Source organism: Pinus tabuliformis, chromosome 8 (assembly GCF_031772625.1).
Source record: "Pinus tabuliformis cultivar Carrire ecotype Pingquan chromosome 8, CPIR1, whole genome shotgun sequence".
In the NCBI taxonomy this organism is placed as follows: domain Eukaryota; kingdom Viridiplantae; phylum Streptophyta; class Pinopsida; order Pinales; family Pinaceae; genus Pinus; species Pinus tabuliformis.
Window position 1 is genome coordinate 1,550,342,754 of NC_142294.1, and position 6,790 is coordinate 1,550,349,543.

Here is a 6,790-nt window from a genome sequence, read left to right on the forward strand (position 1 = left end):
AATATCTACAAATCATACATGATTTTTTAGTATTTTTCTTCCACACAAAAAATATTTAATCTTCTTGAATTGAATTATATAAAAAATCCTAAAAAAAAAAAAAATCAAAATTAAAAATTTTTAATCTCTCCCCATGCGACATTGGGAGTAAGGGCTACTACAATATCTCCTTGGAAGTGAAGTCGTGAATATTGATAGTCGTTAATAACAATTATTTGTTGTTGTCACCATTAAAAAAAATAATCATTGAAGGTCGACTGTGTTACCCACCCTACTGCTAATCTTCCTATGAGTTCTCCGACCTCACCATTCATAGTTTTCCTGGATGTGAGACACATGGGGCTACTCTTAATCTAAGTGCCAATGCTCTCTCAAAGAAGAATGGACATAAAATTCTCCCATAATGAAATTTTTTCATATTCCTCTTCTTCCATGTAGTTAGTTGACCCTTCATGGTTGTTAGAAATGTAGTGCCCCAACCATATATAGTTGTCATAAAAGCTCCACTATCAGAAATATCTATGGTTGAGATGCTTGGTGGAGTGAGGGAGATCTAAAGATGTGAGAAATAGTGAAAATGACATTGACAATTAATATTTCCATGCTATTGATTAGAATTTGGGCAACCACCCTCACGGTACCTACTTCACAACATATGTTTATGTAGTTCTCAATGATAAGGCTACCAACAATCTTACTTTTGATGCTAATTACCTCTCCTCTCCATGAGAGGCCTATGATGAGGTAAATGTCCTCCACTTCTATGTGTAGAGGCATAATATCCATAATGAATTCATCCTATTCAAGACTTTAGTAGTTTGTCAAAGTTTGCAGTAAGTGCCTCGACGCCTGCATGTTAGGCATGAGGAAGAACTTAAGAAAACCACAAATTTTCAATCCATCCATCATGTCATGGCCTTGTATGACCAAATTATCAACTTCTTCATGCTCACACTCTCTCCAGGAAATTTTCATCTCCAAAGGAAATCAAGTTTGGAGGCTAATTCTTTTATTTTTCAATTTGAGTGTGTGCATATGTGGTTCTTATTCTAAACGATCCTGTATATACACAAATATTATTCTAGAATGTTTTGTATAGGTCTAGCCATACAAAAATTAATAACAAGAGACCCACGTATGCATATACTCACATTTAAAATTAAATAAATCTACTTCAATTTTTCTTAAAAATTAAATGGACAAAAATGAAGAGAATCGAGTCACTAATTAGTTGTCACTAATTACTTGCAACTCATAGAATCACAATTAGTGGCCTAGAATGGTCAAAATTTGTGAGAAAAAATTAGAGGTCTTTTAAGCTTTGAGATCACCTAAACGAGTAAAAATGCAAATAAGTTGTAACAATTTCAAACTTTTACTACTTAACTAAGTTTCTAACCCATTTTTAATGTCTCAACAACTCCCCTAAATTTATCTCGAAAAATAAGGGCCCCTTATATACATTTTGAAAGTATCACCTTGATTTTCATTCAATTTCCTATTTTGTGTGATTTTAATGTTCATGTTTTTTAATTTTTGATATTTTTATCATATTCTCTTGACGATACCTTTCCAGTGATATAAAATTATCCTTATTTTGACTCTAAGATCAAAGGATAACATTTTCCTTCCAAATGTTTGTGTTTTTCAGATTTTGATCAAGTAGCATGATGATGTGGTGGTAGTCCACTTGGCACATTGATGTGTAATTTTTGACTTAGCATAACCAAATCACTGCCACATGGAAAAATTATAAGGACACCATCTCAGCACTGATGTCACATCAACAGGTGGATCCCACCACTTGTTTCATGTAAGGTTTTATTTCGTTAACCTTCATTTCATCTTGGCGAAATGAAGAGAGGTGCAAATGTGAATTTGTATGTCTTGGGATAGGAATTTCCTTGTCCCTTCCATCATATTCCATCAAGTCTTGAAACAATGGTGGGATTAAATTACAAACAATGGTGATGGGCATAATTGATGGGAGACGCTAACATAAATTTTTTTACGTTCCACGTCTAGAATTTTCCTGTTCACACCTTTTGTTTCTTGCGAGTGCTAGTTTTTCGTTTCCACCAAATATTGGAAATGGGGCTATGGAATGAAGGCATAGGGAATAAAGTTCAAATCATGATATATCTTTTTGCTAGGGTTTGAATATGTCATATATTTTATTTCCTAAGCTACCAATTACCATATTTAGGCTGATTGGCCTTCCCTATGCATCAACAATTGTCAACACTTTTACCCTCCTCGTTGGATCAGGTGAGGCACTTTGAACCTTTGATTTGAAATGTGGCTGCTTTTTCCAGATATCAATTGAGTTGCCTTACTACTTTTTCCCATTCTTTTATGTCACTCTTGAAATTATTTTTATTGCTTTTTCCCTGCTAGTTGTTGTTGCTGTTTTTCTTCCCTGGCTTTTGGCAAGCACTTGTTCTTCTTCCCTGGCTTTTGGCAAGCACTGATCAGTAACAGGCATCCTTCACTCGATTTCAAATCTAATGGCCGGTGCTATAAAATAAAAGAGCATGTGAACGTATAGCATTTGGTGTATTCGATTCTGGTCACAGAATGGGGTCGTGGGTTAGAGGTGTTCTGATCTATCTCATAGCTTTGGCAAGGTTCTGTTTTGTTATTGTGGGTTTCTCATCTAGAAAGTACTGTCAACACAACCAGAACAAATGTTCAAATCTGATATCGCACGGCCTACCATTTTCAGCCTCGAAAGAATTGGATGAATGGTGTGTACACTCCATATTATTCCAGATTTTTCATAACAACCCTGTATGTGACATTACTTCCGATCTACTAACTCTGTTTTGTTATGTTTGTGTTTGCTTGCATGACTATGTCGCAAACCTCCTATAGACCCAAATGGTGCCCTTTTCCTTCCTCTTCAATTCATTCATTCTATAGTTCTCATATTTAAAATTTTCTGTGATGAAATCGAACTGGGTTCATTTTGTAGTGCCCATGTTCTATAAAGGGTTTTACCATCTCTTCTACCAGTATGATCCTCAACAAGCAGTGTGGGGAAATATTGTTTGGGGGCATGTTGTTTATGAGGATCTCATCAACTGGCATTCACTGGATCCTACCATTGTTCCAAGCGAATGGTATGATATAAAGGGCTGCTGGTCCGGTTCGGCGACGTTACTGCCCGGAGACAAGCCTGTAATTCTTTATACTGGATGGGCCAATTCATCCCAACAAGTGCAAAACGTGGCCGTTCCTAAGAATATCTCCGATCCTCTTTTGAGGGAATGGGTGAAGATACCTCAGAATCCTATTCTGATTCCAAGTGATGGAATTAATGGGACTTTCTTTAGGGATCCCACCACTGGATGGCTAGATAGGCCTTCCCTATGCATCAACAATTGTCAACACTTTTACCCTTCTCCGTTGGATCAGGTGAGACACTTTGAACCTTTGATTTGAAATGCGATTGTTTTTTCCAAATATCAGTTGAGTTGCCTTACTACTTTTTCCCATTCTTTTATGTCACTCTTGAAGATATTTTTACTTATTTTTCCCTGCCAGTTGCTGTTGCTGTTTTTCTTCCCTGGCTTTTGGCAAACACTTGTTCTTCTTCCCTAGCTTTTGGCAAGCACTGATTAGTAACGGTCATCCTTCACTCGATTGCAAATCTAATGGCCGGTGCTATAAAATAAAAGAGCATGTGAACGTATAGCATTTGGTGTATTCGGTTTTGGTCACAGAATGGGGTCATGGGTTAGAGGCGTTCTGATCTATCTCATAGCCCTGGCAGGGCTCTGTTTTGTTATTGTGGGTTTCTCATCTGGAACGTATTATCAACACAATCAGAACAAATGTTCAAATCCGGTATCGCATGGCCTACCATTTTCAGCCTCGAAAGAATTGGATGAATGGTGTGTACACTCCATATTATTCCAGATTTTTCATAGCAACCCTGTATTTGACATTATTGTCGATCTACTAACTCTGTTTTGTTATGTTTGTGTTTGCCTGCATGACTATGTCGCAAACCTCCAACAGACCCAAATGGTGACCTTTTCCTTCCTCTTCAATTCATTCATTCAATAGTTCTCAGATTTAAAATTTTCTATGATGAAATCGAACTGGTTTTGTTTTGCAGTGCCCATGTTTTGCAAAGGGTTTTACCATCTCTTCTACCAGTATGATCCTCAACGAGCGGTGTGGGGAAATATTGTTTGGGGGCATGTTGTTTCTGAGGATCTCATTAACTGGCATTCACTGGATCCTACCATTGTTCCAAGCGAATGGTATGATATAAAGGGCTGTTGGTATGGTTCGGTGATGTTACTGCCTAGAGACAAGCCTATAATTCTTTATACTGGATGGGCCAATTCATCCCAACAAGTGCAAAATGTGGCCGTTCCTAAGAATATCTTCGATCCTCTTTTAAGGGAATGGGTGAAGATACCTCAGAATCCTATTCTGATTCCAAGCGATGGAATTAATGGGACTTTCTTTAGGGATCCCACCACTGGATGGCTAGACACGGATGGAAAATGGAGGATTGTTGTTGGAAATAAGAGTAATCACAGCAGGGTGGCTCTGTTATACGAAAGCGAGGATTTTATCAATTGGGTGAAGGCCAAGCATCCTTTACATTCGTCGAACTTGACAAGAATGTGGGAGTGTCCTAATTTTTACCCTGTTCCTCTTTTTGAGACCAAAGGGCTAAACACTTCCACAATTGGGCCCTCTCTCAAACATGTTTTGAAGGCGAGTCTGGGTGATAAGATGATCGATTATTATACAGTGGGAACTTAATTTTCTGGTCAGGATCGATATGTGCCCGACAACACCAGCAGCGACAATAAAAATGGGTTGAGATATGACTATGGCGAATTCTATGCCTCCAAGTCCTTTTTTGATCAATATAAGCAGCAACAAATTCTGTGGGGATGGGTGAATGAATCAGATAGCGTCTTCGATGATATTACCAAGGGCTGGTCTGGTCTTCAGGTAAAGCCAGTCTGGTCACACCTATTAGTCTTATATGTTGTTTACATTTTTTATTTCTTCTACTTCTTGATGCATGTGTTTGTGTTTTGTTAAGGCCATTCCAAGAATCATCTGGCTAGACAACATCACTAGAACACAACTTTTGCAGTGGCCAGTTTCCAAAGTAGAATCCCTTCGTCGAAACAAAACTTTCAGACAAAACATTGACCTCAGCAGTGGATCCGTTGTTGAAATTGCAGGCATAAATGTAGTGCAGGTACTTACTACACCAATAAATTTCTTTTAATTCAGTACATTTTACCTAACAATTGTTTGCTCAGAACATCTCAATGGTTTGTTTTAATGTTTAGGCTAATTAATTGTCCCAATATTGATTTTAGGTATCGAGTTAGTAGTTCTTTTGCTGGTTTTTAAGATTCTTATAGGAGGGAAATCGGACAGGCCATCTATGACCTTAGTTGAAGCAAAGATCTCTTTCATGACTAAATAGATTTTAAGAAATTATTTCCTTTTTCTATGGCTGTGGTTTCATTTTATTAACTTATTCAGTGAATTTGTGTTTGTTATTAGGTTGAAGTGGAGGTCTCCTTTGATCTCCCAAGGCTTGAAATCACAGAGTTCGAAGAGGAGATGGGAGTGAATTTGACAGCTCAAAATCTGTGCTCAGTTGAGAGGACTATTGTTGGGCCATTTGGGTTGCTTGTTTTGGCTTCCAAGGACTTGAATGAACGCATTGTTGTGTTTTTTCAGATCGTTCACTATTGAAACGAATTGAAGATATTAATTTGCAGTGACCAGAGCAGGTATAAATTCATGAACACTATAACTTATTAATTTGAACATTCCAAGAAAAAGAAAAGGAAAAGCACATTAATCTGTCAAATTGTGTTAATGCTTGCAGATCGTCTTTAGTGAGCGACCTTGATAAGACATAAGACAACATATGGTACCTTAGTGAATCATGCGGGGTAATTGCACAATGATCCAGTCCAAGAAAACAAGGTTTTCCACAAACCAATTAACTCTTCTACAAAAATTCAACATTTCCAATTTAATAATCCTATCAGCCTCTCTTTATACCTTTTGGGACAATTTCTAGTTATATTATTACCTCATTTCATGCAAAAGTCAAAACATTAATCACATACATCTCCACTATAGCCTCCTTTTTATTTAAAAAAAGCTATGGTGAATCACAAAATGATATAAACACTTGAAAGTCACTTTTCCCATGAATGCTGGATAAATGATTTTAGTCCTTTTTATTTAAAAAAAAACCGTGGTGAAATCACAAAATTATATAAACACTTGAAAGTCACTTTTCCCCATGAATCTCGGATAAACGATTTTAGTTTTAAATTAATGGATGAAAATCACTCATGAATTTGATTCATGAGTTGCTGAATCTCGACTTGCAGTGGCCATATCTTGAGCTACATGATACCAAATTAGGACGAAGAGGGCTGGTTGGAAAAATAAGGTCGAGGAGAATAATATGGAAATAATTATTTGGTTAAATATACATTTTAAATTCCTAAAATATTGAGTAAACAAAAGGTTATGAAATTATATAAAACAAATATCGTTGTGTTTGTTTTTTGGAATAAAATTGAATGCCAAACAATTTGTTCTATTTAATCCATGCAGCAAAAAAAAATTAATACAATCCAGAGGTTATTTGTTATTAGAAATGCAACAATAAAATGAGTTATTAAACAACATAAAACAATTTTTGCGTAGCTTTAGAAATTCGTTTCTAATTTACAAAAAAAAGGTTTTTCTTTGAATAATTAGATTTAAATGATTTTTT

General features: G+C 36.3%; 1 pseudogene; it reads left to right on the top strand.

Annotated features, from left to right (window-relative positions):
• Positions 1 to 2,946: 2,946 nt before the first annotated feature.
• Positions 2,947 to 5,745, top strand: LOC149241840 (beta-fructofuranosidase, insoluble isoenzyme 1-like; annotated as a pseudogene).
• The last annotated feature ends 1,045 nt before the right edge of the window (positions 5,746 to 6,790 follow it).